At 41.7% G+C, this 13,300-nt stretch overlaps 1 long non-coding RNA gene across 1 annotated transcript; it reads right to left on the bottom strand.

Moving 5' to 3' along the window:
• Positions 1–9,248: 9,248 nt before the first annotated feature.
• LOC117079597 lies at positions 9,249–12,809 on the bottom strand. The gene is made up of 2 exons (XR_004435507.1): positions 10,079–12,809; positions 9,249–9,866 (listed from the first exon to the last, which is right to left on the bottom strand). It is a non-coding gene; the product is annotated as an uncharacterized LOC117079597 (long non-coding RNA).
• Between the last annotated feature and the right edge of the window lie 491 nt (positions 12,810–13,300).

Genomic DNA, 13,300 nt, shown 5'->3' with positions numbered 1-13,300 from the left:
GTTGCCGTTGCTTTTGGTGTTTTATTCATGAAGTCCTTGCTCATGCCTATGTCCTGAATGGTATTGCCTAGGTTTTCTTCTAGGGTTTTTATGGTTTTAGATCTAACATTTAAGTCATAATCCATTTTGAATTAATTTTTGTATAAGGTGTAATGAAGGGATCCAGTTTCAGCTTTCTATATATGGCTAGCCAGTTTTCCCAGCACCATTTATTAAATAGGCAATCCTTTCCCCATTGCTTTTGTCAGATTTGTCGCAGATCAGATGGTTGTAGATGTGTGGTATTATTTCTGAGGCCTCTGTTCTGTTCCATTGATCTGTATCTCTGTTTTGGTACCACTACCATGCTGTTTTGTTTAATGTAGCCTTGTAGTATAGTTTGAAGTCAGGTAGCTTGATGCCTCCAGCTTTGTTCTTTTGACTTAGGATTTTCTTGGCAATGCGGGCTCTTTTTTGGTTCCATATGAACTTTAAAGTAGTTTTTTCCAATTCTGTGAAGAAAGCCATTGGTAGCTTGATGTGGATGGCATTGAATCTATAAATTACCTTGGGCAGTATGGCCATTTTCACAATATTGATTCTTTCTATCCATGAGCATGGAATGTTCTTCCATTTGTTTGTGTCCTCTTTTATTTCATTGAGCAGTAGTTTGAGTTTCCCCTTGAAGAGGCCCTTCACATCCCTTGTAAGTTGTATTTCTAGGTATGTTATTCTCTTTGTTGCGATTGTGAATGGGAGTTCACTCATGATTTGGCTCTCTGTTTGTCTGTTCCTGGTGTATAGGGATGCTTGTGATTTTTGCACATTGATTTCGTATCCTGAGACTTGGCTGAAGTTGCTCATTAGCTTAAAGAGATTTTGGCCTGAGACGATGGGGTTTTCTAAATATACAATCATGTCATCTGCAAACAGGGACAATTTGACTTCTTCTATTCCTAACTGAATACCCTTTATTTCTTTCTCTTGCCTGATTGCCCTGGCCAGGACTTCCAACAGTATGTTGAATAGGAGTGGTGAGAGAGGGCATCCCTGTCTTGTGCCAGTTTTCAAAGGGAATGATTCCAGATTTTGCCCATTCAGTATGATATTGGCTGTGGATTTGTCATAAAGAGCTCTTATTGTTTTGAGATACTTACCATCAATACCTAGTTTATTGAGAGTTTTTAGCATGAAGGGCTGTTGAATGTTGTCGAAGGCCTTTTCTGCATCTATTGAGATAATCAAGTGGTTTTTGTCTTTGGTTCTGTTTATGTAATGGATTATGTTTATTGATTTGTGTATGTTGAACCAGTCTTGCATCCCAGGGATGAAGCCCACTTGATCGTGGTGGATAAGCTTTTTGATGTGCTGCTGGATTCGGTTTGCCAGTATTTTACTGAGGATTTTTGCATTGATGTTCATCAGGGATATTGGTCTAAAATTCTCTTTTTTTGTTGTGTCTCTGCTCGGCTTTGGTATGAGGATGATGCTAGCCTCATAAAATAAATTAGAGAGGATTCCCTCTTTTTCTGTTAATTGGAATAGTTTCAGAAGGAATGGTACCAGCTCCTCTTTGTACCTCTGGTAGAATTCGGCTGTGAATCCATCTGGTCCTGGACTTTTTTTGGTTGGTAGGCTATTAATTATTGCCTCAATTTCAGAGCCTGTTATTGGTCTATTCAGGGATTCAACTTCTTCCTGGTTTAGTCTTGGGAGGGTGTATGTGTCCAGGAATTTATCCATTTCTTCTAGATTTTCTACTTCATTTGTGTAGAGGTGTTTATAGTATTCTCCGATGGTAGTTTGTGTTTCTGTGGGTTCGGTGGTGATATCCCCTTTATCATTTTTTGTTGCGTCTACTTGATTCTTCTCTCTTTTCTTCTTTATTAGTCTTGCTAGCGGTCTATCAATTTTGTTGATCTTTTCAAAAAACCAGCTCCTGGATTCATTGATTTTTTGAAGGGTTTTTGTGTCTCTATCTCCTTCAGTTCTGCTCTGATCTTAATTATTTCTTGCCTTCTGCTAGGTTTTGAATTTATTTGCTCTTGCTTCTCTAGTTCTTTTAATTGTGATGTTAGGGTGTCGATTTTAGATCTTTTCAGCTTTCTCTTGTGGGCATTTAGTGCTATAAATTTCCCTCTACATACTGCTTTAAATGTGTCCCAGAGATTCTGGTACGTTGTGTCTTTGTTCTCATTGGTTTCGAAGAACATCTTTATTTCTGCCTTCATTTAGTTATTTACCCAGTTGTCATTCAGGAGCAGGTTGTTCAGTTTCCATGTAGTTGTGCAGTTTTGAGTGAGTTTCTTAATCCTGAGTTCTAGTTTGATTGCACTGTGGTCTGAGAGACAGTTTGTTGTGATTTCTGTTCTTTTACATTTGCTGAGGAGTGTTTTACTTCCAACTATGTGATCAATTTTGGAATAAGTGCGATGTGGTGCTGAGAAGAATGTATGTTCTATTGATTTGGGGTGGAGAGTTCTGTAGATGTCTATTAGGTCTGCTTGGTGCAGAGCTGAGTTCAAGTCCTGGATATCCTTGTTAACTTTCTGTCTCGTGCATCTAATATTGACAGTGGGGTGTTAAAGTCTCCTATTATTGTGTGGGAGTCTAAGTCTCTTTGTAGGTCTCTGGGAAGTTGCTTTATGAATCTGGGTGCTCCTGTATTGGGTGCATATATATTTAGGATAGTTAGCTCTTCTTGTTGAATTGATTCCTTTATCTTTATGTAATGGCCTTCTTTAGCTCTTTTGATCTTTGTTGGTTTAAAGTCTGTTTTATCAGAGAGTAGGATTGTAACCCCTGCTTTTTTGCTTTCCATTTGCTTGGTAGATCTTCCTTCATCCCTTTATTTTGAGCCTATGTGTGTCTTTGCATGTGAGATGGGTCTCCTGAATACAGCACACTGATGGGTCTTGACTCTTTATCCAATTTGCCAGTCTGTGTCTTTTAATTGGGGCATTTAACCCATTTACATTTAAGGTTAGTATTGTTATGTGTGAATTTGATCCTGTCATTATGATGTTAGCTGGTTATTTTGCCCATTAGTTGATGCAGTTTCTTCCTAGCATCGATGGTTTTTACAATTTGGCATTTTTTTGCAGTGCCTGGTACCAGTTGTTCCTTTCCATGTTTAGTGCTTCCTTCAGGAGCTCTTGTAAGGCAGGTCTGGTGGTGACAAAACCTCTCAGCATTTGCTTGTCTGTAAAGGATTTTATTTCTTCTTCACTTATGAAGCTTAGTTTGGCTGGATATGAAATTCTGGGTTGAAAATTCTTTTCTGGCCGGGTGCAGTGACTCACGTCTATAATCCCAGCAGTTTGGGAGGCCAAGGTGGGCAGATCACAAGGTCAGGAGATTGAGACCATCCTGGCTAACATGGTGAAACCCCGTCTGTCCTAAAAATACAAAAAATTAGCCGGGCGTGGTGGTGGGTGCCTGTAGTCCCAGCTACTCAGGAGGCTGAGGCAGGAAAATGGCGTGAACCTGAGAGGCGGAGCTTGCAGTGAGCCAAGATCGTGCCACTGCACTTCAACCCTTCAACCCTGGTGACAGAGCGAGACTCCATCTCAAAAAGAAAAAAAAAAAAAAAGAAAATTCTTTTAAGAATGTTGAATATTGGCCCCCACACTCTTCTGGCTTGTAGAGTTTCTGCCACGAGATCTGCTGTTAGTCTGATGGGCTTCCCTTTGTGGGTAACCCAACCTTTCTCTCTGGCTGCCCTTAACATTTTTTCCTTCATTTCAATCTTGGTGAATCTGACCATTATGTGTCTTGGGGTTGCTCTTCTCGAGGAGTATCTTTATGGTGTTCTCTGTATTTCCAAATTTGAATGTTGGCCTGCCTTGCTAGGTTGGGGAAGTTCTCCTAAATAATATCCTGAAGAATGTTTTCCAACTTGGTTCCATTCTCCCTGTCACTTTCAGGTACATCAATCAAATGTAGATTTGGTCTTTTCACATAGTCCCATATTTCTTGGAGGCTTTGTTCATTTCTTTTTACTCTTTTTTTCTCTAAACTTCTTGCTATATTTCATTAGTTTGATCTTCAATCACTGATACCCTTTCTTCTACTTGCTTGAATTGGCTATTGAAGCTTGTGCATATGTCACGTAGTTCTTGTGCCGTGGTTTTCAGCTCCATCAGGTCATTTAAGGTCTTCTCTATGCTGTTTATTCTAGCTTGCCATTCGTCTAATCTTTTTTCAAGGTTTTTAGCTTCCTTGCGATGGGTTCAAACATCCTCCTTTAGCTCAGAGAAGTTTGTTATTACCGAACTTCTGAAGCCTACTTCTGTCAACTTTTCAAAGTTATTCTCTGTCCAGCTTTGTTCCATTGCTGGTGAGGAGCTGTGATCCTTTGGAGGAGATGAAGCGCTCTGGTTTTTAGAATTTTTGACTTTTCTGCTCTGGTTTCTCCCCATCTTTGTGGTTTTATCTGCCTTTGATCTTTGATGCTGGTGACCTACAGATGGGGTTTTGGTGTGGATGTCCTTTTTGTTGATGTTGATGCTATTCCTTTCTGTTTGTTAGTTTTCCTTCTAACAGTCAGGTCCCTCAGCTGCAGGTCTACTGGAGTTTGCTGGAGGTCCACTCCAGACTCTGTTTGCCTGGGTATTACCAGCAGAGGCTGCAGAACAGCAAATATTGCACAACAGCAGATATTGCTGCCTGATCCTTCCTCTGGAAGCTTTGTCCTAGAGAGGCACCCACCTGTATGAGGTGTCAGTTGGCCCCTACTGGGAGGTGTCTCCCAGTTAGGCTACACGGCAGTCAGGGACCCACTTGAGGAGGCGGTCTGTCCAGTTCTCAGAGCTGAAACACTATGCTGAGAGAACCACTGCTCTCTTCAGAGCTGTCAGACAGGGATGTTTAAGACTGCAGAGGTTTAGGTCAAGGTGGGCAGATCATGAGGTCAGGAGATCGAGACCATCCTGGCTAACACAATGAAACCCTGTCTCTAGTAAAAATGCAAAAAATTAGCCAGGCATGGTGGCAGGCACCTGTAGTCCCAGCTACTTGGGAGGCTGAGGCAGGAGAATGGTGTGAACCCCGGAGGCGGAGCTGGCAGTGAGTCGAGATTGCTCCACTGCATCCAGCCTGGGTGACAGAGTGAGACTCTGTCTCAAAAAAAAAGAAAAAAAAAAAGACTGCAGAGGTTTCTGCTGCCTTTTGTTCAGCTATGCCCTGCCCCCAGTGGTGGAGTCTACATAGGCAGGCAGGCCTTGGTGAGCTGCGGTGGGCTCCACCCAGTTCGAGCTTCCCAGCCAGTTTGTTTACCTACTCAAGCCTCAGCAATGGCAGACGCCCCTCCCCCAGCCAGGTTGCCACCTCGCAGTTTGATATGGGACTGCTGTGCTAGCAGTATGCAAGGCTCCATGGGTGTGGGACTGACTGAGCCTGGTACGGGATATAATGTCTTGGCGTGCTGTTTGCTAAGACCTTTGGAAAAGCCCAGTACTTGGGCAGCAGTGTCCTGATTTCCCAGGTACAGTCTGTCACAGCTTCCCTTGGCTAGGAAAGGGAAATCCCCCGACCCCTTGCACTTCCTGGGTGAGGTGATGCCCCATGCTGCTTCAGCTCACCCTCTGTGGGCTGCACCCACTGTCCAACCAGTCCCAATGAAATGAACCAGGTACCTCAGTCGGAAATGCAGAAATCACCCGTCTTCTGCGTCATTCATGCTGGGAACTGCAGACCAGAGCTGTTCTATTTGGCCATCTTGGAATAGACCAAAAGTTTAAAAAATTAGCTGTGTGTGGTGGTGCGTGCTTGTGGTCCCAGCTACTTGGGAGGCTGAGGCAGGAGGATCACTTGAGCCCAAGAGGTCAAGGCTGCAGTGAACCATGATTACATCACTGCACTCCAGCCTAGGTGACAGCGCAAGAATTTATCCCAAAAAAAAAAAAAAAAAAAGGTTCACACCAAGGCATCTTACCATGAAATTCCAGATTATCAGACACCCAAGAATCTAAAATATTCCAGAGAGGAAAAAGTAGGTCATGTGCAAATAATCAGTAATTAGAATTGTATCAGAATATTTATGTAAAGCAACATTTGAAACTATAAAACAGAGCAATGCCTTTAAAATTCAGAAAGAAAGTGTTTTCCAAACTAAAATTCTATATCCTATAAATTATTCAAATGTAAGGCAGAATAAGGATATTTTCAGACATGCAAGATAGGAGTTTTCCATTCTCTGTGCTTTTTCTGTGAAGGTACGGGAGGAGGTGCTCTATCTAAACAGGAATGTAAACCAAGCAAGAGGGTCCAGGTAATACGGAACACAACCTGGGAGAGAAATGAGGATCCCCAGAGTGCAGACGAAGGGCAATGTAAGCGTGACAGCTTGCAGCAGGCTTGCAGAGCAGCCAGACTACCTGGGAGCAGGGGCAGGGACTGTTCCAAAAAAAACAATGCAATCCGAAGGAGGGCCTACATCTTTCATTATGTTCTGAGATTTTCAATTTGGTTGGAGAATTTGGAGATGAATAAGTGACATGTACATAGAAACTGCACAGCTCAGGTGTAAAGAACAATTACAGAGTTAATATAATATGAACACTTAAAATTGATTCAACAAAAACTGGCATAAATGTGCTGAAGGAACTGGGGAGGAGAAGCACATGTGTGAGTGCAATGTGTGTATGTGAGGTGTGGCCAGACACAGCATCCCATATAGAAGAAGTCAATAAGATATTATCTCTGGCCAGGCACGGTAACTCACACTTGTAATCCCACCACTTTGGGAGGCTGAGGTAGGTGGATCGCTTAAGTCCAGGAGTTGGAGACCAGTCTGGGCAACATGGCGAAACCCTATCTCCTTAAAAACAAAACAAAACAAAACAAAAAAAATGGTCATGATGATGCATGACTGTGGTCCCAGCTACTCAGGAGGATGAGGTGGGAGAATTGCTTGAGTTGGGGAGGCAGAGGTTGCAGTGAGCTGAGATTGCACCACTGCACTCCAGCCTGGGCAACAGAGCAAGACCCTGTCTCTAATAATAATAATAAACTGAAAAACAACAAACAGCAGTAAGAGCACGTTTTTAACAAATATAAAAATCAATAACTAAGAGAAGAGCTAAAAGAGTTGAGAATGGTGGCTTATAGGAAGTACCAAAGGGTAGTGAAAGGGAAGAGTGTTTTGCATTTTAAGCCATGGAGAACCATTTCAGTTTTAAAATTGTGAACATGTACTACTTTCATAAAACTGGAAAAAAGCTTCAGGATGAAATTGCAAATAAAAATATCAAAATATGAAACTTAAATGTGGCATGATTTTGAGCTATTGAGGGGGAAATAGAGAACATTTTGACACTTTAGTTGTATGAATTTTTTGATACAGGATTACATTTTTAATGAGTCAACCACACTTCTAGGAACTAATGTGAATAATATACTACATAATCGTAGTACAGGTTTATTGATTTCCGATTTTTTAGAATCTACCCACAGATAAAGTACAAAATATTTAATTATAATTAGTGGACAGACTGTTTGAATGGTGAAACAAAAACCAAACCAACCAACCAACCACTTGACAATGAAATAGTCATAGCTAACAAAATGAGTGAGTGTAACATTGGGGATTGCTTTTCCCCATCTTAGTAAAGCCAAGGAATTCTGTCTAAAGTCGATGGCATAAGAAAGAGTACCTTAAGCAAGTAAAAGAAGAATAACATTGAACAAAGCATGGGAGGTGCATGGGGAAGGAGGAGGAGTGAGTGTGAGGAAGCTAAACATCTCATCTTCTTTTCAGGGAGTTACTGTAATAGGTTTCAAAATAAAAATAAAAATAAGAAAGCTGGGCATGGTGGCTCACACCTGTAATCCCAGCACTCAGGGAGGTCAAGGTGGGTGGACTGCTTGAGTCCAGGAGACAGAGGTTGCAGTGAGTCACTGCACCACTGCACTCCAACCTGGAAGACAGAGCAAGACCCTCTCTCAAAACAAAACAAAACAAAACCAAAAACAGAAAAAAGAGAAAGAAATAATCCAGAAATATAGAAAAGACTCTTTAAAAGGGAAGTCAAGGGAAGTCGACTGAGGTGTATTTTGCCTCTGTGCTTCTGTGCTTCATACACATATAGCATATAGGGGTCACACTGTGCCATGAGAGATGGCCCTGGGATGAGGTAAGTGTTAAACACATGTTTAACCTACTTCCTATTCAAAATTCCAAATATATAATACAGAGATCATTTTTCTTTTCAAAATTGCTCATCACAGGATTCCTTTGAATAACAGCTCATCAAAGTTGTTGTAACCACTTGGTAGAAGTAAGAAGGGCTGGGATGGCTGGGTGTGGTGGCTCATGCCTGTAATCCCAGCACTTTGGGAGGCTGAGGCTAGACGATGGCTTGAGGCCAGGAGTTCAAGACCAGCCTGGGCAACATGGCAAGATCCCGTCTCCACCAAAAATACAAAAAAATTAGCTGGGCGTGGTGGCAAGCACCTGTGGTCTCAATTACTTGGGAGGCTGAGGAGGAGAATCACTTGAATCCAGGAGTCAGAGGTTGCAGTGAGCAGAGATTGTGCCACTGCACTCCAGCCTGGGTGACAGCATGAGACTCTGTCTCAAAAAAACAAAAACAAAAAAAGAAAAGAAAAGCTTGGGGCTTGGGATAAGAGGAACATCAATCTGCTTGATGCCATGCCAACAGATCTATAACCAGACACAGAGGAAAAGCATCTCTGAAATGATGAAAAATACACTTCTACTGTAGGTACATTTGGGTGAATTCCCATACATTCTACTATCTGCTGCAGCTGCTGAGCTCCACGGGTGTCGAGGTCACAGGCCTGGGCTTATTTATAACAAGCATATCAACATGTATAGAACAAAAGGGAAAAAAAATCTACCTGAATAATGAAAAGTTTTAATTGTGGAGTATCAGCAAATAAAGTTCTGTCACTTACCAAATCAATTTTGGGCAAGTCAAAATAACTGAAGCTTGATTCCTTATCTATTACATGCAATTAATAATACCAATCTCCCTGTTACTACTACCATTCTGCTAATTAATAATACCATTCACCAAGGTTTTGCAAGAATTAAATGATATAATCCATGCAAAGCAAAACACTATACAAATTTGGGCTAAAAGAGATGTGAGTTCCTTGAGGACTTACATGGAAAGGGAAAAATTAATATGTATCCCTTTAAATTATGACTTGTAGATACCATCAAAACATTGCAAAATTATTACACTTTTCCTTTGAGAGTTGTAGGTCATATAAACCATTGCATTTCTTGAGTCAAACTGCCATTTTTTTTTTTTTTGCTCTTTCAATATAGGATAAATTTAAATGAAAACTTAGTGTCATTTTGACATATGAAGGGGTGTGTGTGTGTGTGTGTTGGGGGGAGTAAGTTGAAAAAAATTAAAGCACTTTATGTGCCAGTTATCAATATAATGGCTCTCAGCTCCAAATCCACCCTTCTTTGCCCTGCTTTGTGATAGATGGACATGGGCTGGACTCTAAACATCTGTTGACACAACGACCATTAAGCTTTACCAACAGAGGGCTTTGGAGGGTCTCTGGAGTGAAAGTGACAGGAAAACCATTCCCTTCTAGTCCTCGTCCTGTCATTATTATTGGGAGTGGGGCGGGGGTGGAGCTACATGGATGAGTTCCAGTTGCACCCTCAGGCCACCTTTCCACCTTTCCACCCGGCCACACCCTCCAGTTTTAATGGGCTGTTGTTCCAGGTTAGCACCACCTGTGCCCTCTGGCCAGTTTCTTCCCCAAAGCGGGCTGTGGTCCAGGGGTAGGAAGGTCCTCTTTGAAGAGGTCTGTTAGCCTTCAAGGAAAGGGGGTCCTTCTACACTTCTTACTTCCATTATTGTCTTCTCTTCCTCAGCAAGGGGGCCAGAAGTCAAAGCCTTAAGGATACATTGAGGTGGGAATAATTAAATGAGGACACTGAAAGACTATATTCTTAGGGGGAGATTGAACCAGAAGTCACTTCAAACCCTCCCTTAAGGCTCGAGGAACTGTGCGAGCATTGAATGGGACTAAGAGGTCACTGGCAGTCAGCTATCTTATCTATCTGAAGCCCAAATTCTCATCACCAGGCTGATCTTGGAAAACCAACCCGTTAATTTTTAAGTGGTTCCAAACTTGGAAATTTCCAAAACTAGAAAAAAAACCAAGAGAATTAAAAGAAGTTCCCAGATTCAGAAGTAACTTAACTGCCTGCCAGAACAAGGTCCAACAAATTTGAAAGGAAGTAAACACACTCTAGAATTCCACAGCAAAGGTCAGGAAACTATAACCTGTGGCTAAATCCAGCCTGTTTGTTGTTGTAAATATAGTTTTGTTGGAACACAGCCATACTCACTCATTTATATATTGCCTATGGCTAATTCGAGGCAGAGTACACAGACTGTATGGCCCGCGAAGCCTATATCTGGCTCTTTACAGAAAAAGTTTGCCATGCGCCTTCTGGCTTAGACCGTTAACATTTGATATAACTATTGATGTGGTTGGATTTAGGTGTACCATTTTATTTCTTCTGTTCGTCCCTGTGATTTTGTTTCACTACTTTTTGTTTCTGGTTCATTAGTATTCCAAATAGAGTAATTTAGTATTCTATTGGCTGTCTGTATTTTTGAAAAAATGCTTGCTCTAGGAATTATAATATTCATACCTAACTTTTCATAGTTGACCCTTGCTGTCGAGTTCTAGATTGTGTTTCCTTCCTTTAAAATTCATTGGACCTTGTTCTGGCAGGCAAGAGTTCATATTATTTCTAAAATCATACTTCATGTGAGATGTAAAAGCCTAGCAGTCAGAAACTGGAAACAACTCTGAGACGAGGCACATACACAGACGATGGACAAGCTTCTGTGACAATAGAACTCTCACCCACGCCTTCTGCAGCAACCAGTCCTGGAAGCCAAACCACAATCTCCACAGTGATCGATTCAGAATGGTCAAGACTTACTCAGTTACTGTCATCATCCCAACATTTTGCTCCCTCTTCCAACCTGGGACCAATCAGAGAAAGCCAAATAGGTTCCCCGAAACAATCCTGTAAGACACCTGCGGCTAGCTGGTCAGCCTCCAGCTTCCTCATGCCAACACCCTCCAAGCAGAGCATTCCTGAACCTTGCCCCTTTTCCCCCCACTATAAACCTACCTGCCTTTGAGTCTGCCAAACACAAGATATTGTGGCTAATTCCTTTGCCACAGCAAGCTCTGAATAAAAAGTCTGTTTTTCACGTTTGGTCTTCATTTTTACTTCAAGTGCTCACCAACGGTGTAAAACTGAGAGAATCATGTAGTGGATTAGTGTAGAAATAAAAATAAACAGGCTACAGCTACAATTTGAATTGTACAAACATGCTGAGTGAAAGATGGCAAAGAATATGTACAGCATTTCACTTAATTTCCCTAACTGTCATGAGTTCAAAAGAACAAAAGGTACTCTTTCACTTTGAAAGGTTGAGGCAGGAGGATTTCTTGAGGCCAGGAATTAAAGACAAGCCCAGGCAACAAAGCAAGACCATGTCTGTATTTAAAAAAATAAAATAAAACATTAAAAATGATAATTCTCCCAGGCTTTGCAGATTGGTTCTGACTTGGGCATTCCTTCAGCGCTTAGCCAGGCCACCTAAATTCTGCTTTAGCTTCCACCTTCTGCTTCTGTGGAGCCTAACGATCAGTCAGAGGTGAAGGCCTAGAGTCCTCTCAGGTCTTTTCCAAAACTGTGCCCAGTGCTAGGCACGTGTGTGGCCTTCCAGACTACTTAGTACAGACAAAGGCCTTTCTGAGCCTTCTCTCTCCCACATATCTTCCTCCCAGTTACTTCCTTCCCGAGCTTTTTGGTGTTTGCTGCCTGCCCTATTTGCTGTCCCCAACCCCAGATGGCTGCAGGTAATGCTTCTGATAAGCACTGTGAGGCTGTTCTAGGGTGGAGGGGGCAAAACAAAGGCAAACCTCTGAGCTGAACCTTTAGGAACTGGCAGGCAGGTCAAAGCACACCCACATTTCTGTGAGAGCAAGATCTGTATTGCCCACTCTGGCACCATCAAGATGCACTAGGAACATAGGACACTGTCCTCTCAGCTGTTGCCTGGCTGGGAGACAGGGCATGGTAGGTACGTAAGCAAAACCACAAAAACCCTTTTACCAAAGTTAAATAGCCTCTTCATTAAGCATGCCTCTGGCTGTTGTTGTTATTAGATAGTAGAGATCCAAAAATTGATCTGAAGTTTTTGCTAGCAATGGTTGTTTCAGTGGAGGGACAGATCTTTGGAGCTCCCTCTTTTGCTATTTTTGGTGATGTCACTATATAAGATTTTAAAATGATTAACTTTTATAAATAGAGGATAGGTTAGTGGCTGTCAGGATTTGGGGGAAGGATGCAGGAAAGAGGTATGTATGCTTACAAAAGAGCAATGTGAGGGATCCTCATGGTGGTAGATATATGAACACAAGTGATAATACTGTTTAGATCTAAATACACAGAATACAAAACTGGGGAAATAAGATGAATGGGTTGTATCAATATCAATATCCTGGTGGTGATACACTATAGTTTTACAAAATATTAATATTTGGGGAAACAGGGCCAAGTGTACAAGAGATCTCTGTATTATGTCTTACAATTGCATGTGAATTTACATGATCTCAACAAAAATTCTGACTAAAAAGAATTCAGGGGCCAGGCTCAGGGGCTCATGCTTGTGATCCCAGCACCTCGGCGGGTTGAGGTGGACGGATCTGTTGAGCCCAGGAGTTTGTGACCAACCTGGGCAATATGGAGAAGCCCCATTTCTACAAAGAAATACAAAAATTAGCTGGGCGTGGCGGCACATGCCCGTAGTCCCAGCTACTTGGGAGGCTGAGGTAGGAGAATCATCTGAGCCTAGGAAATAGAGGCTGCAGTGAGCTGTGATTGTGCCACTGCACTCCAGGCTGGGCAATTAAGTGAGACCCTGTCTCAAAACCAAAACAAGGATTCAAAAAAGATTCAAACTGGAGAAGATGAGGTTTTAGGAATATATTACCCAACTTATTTTGCTTATCATTTCTCTTTTTTAGTATCCACAAGTTATGTGATAAAAATCTTATGTTTAAATAAATCTAAACTAGTTCTTCTAATAAGTAAAATTCAAAATAAGAAAGCACCATACTATAATTGATTCTGATCTTCTCTTCTAGTTGTATGTGAAATAACAGGGCATCTTACAATTAATGGCAACTTAGATTTGATGATTTATGGCAGGTGTTTGGAATGAGGTTGACTTAAGTCTATTTTGACTCATGATGCCAGCCTTGGCACTAATCAACAAAATGTCTCCAGTAAACA

The sequence above is a fragment of the Trachypithecus francoisi genome, unplaced genomic scaffold, assembly GCF_009764315.1.
Source record: "Trachypithecus francoisi isolate TF-2019V2 unplaced genomic scaffold, Tfra_2.0 Lachesis_group7, whole genome shotgun sequence".
NCBI classification, from domain to species: domain Eukaryota; kingdom Metazoa; phylum Chordata; class Mammalia; order Primates; family Cercopithecidae; genus Trachypithecus; species Trachypithecus francoisi.
The sequence above is the reverse complement of the archived record's forward strand: the minus strand, read 5'-3'. Positions and strand labels throughout refer to the sequence as shown.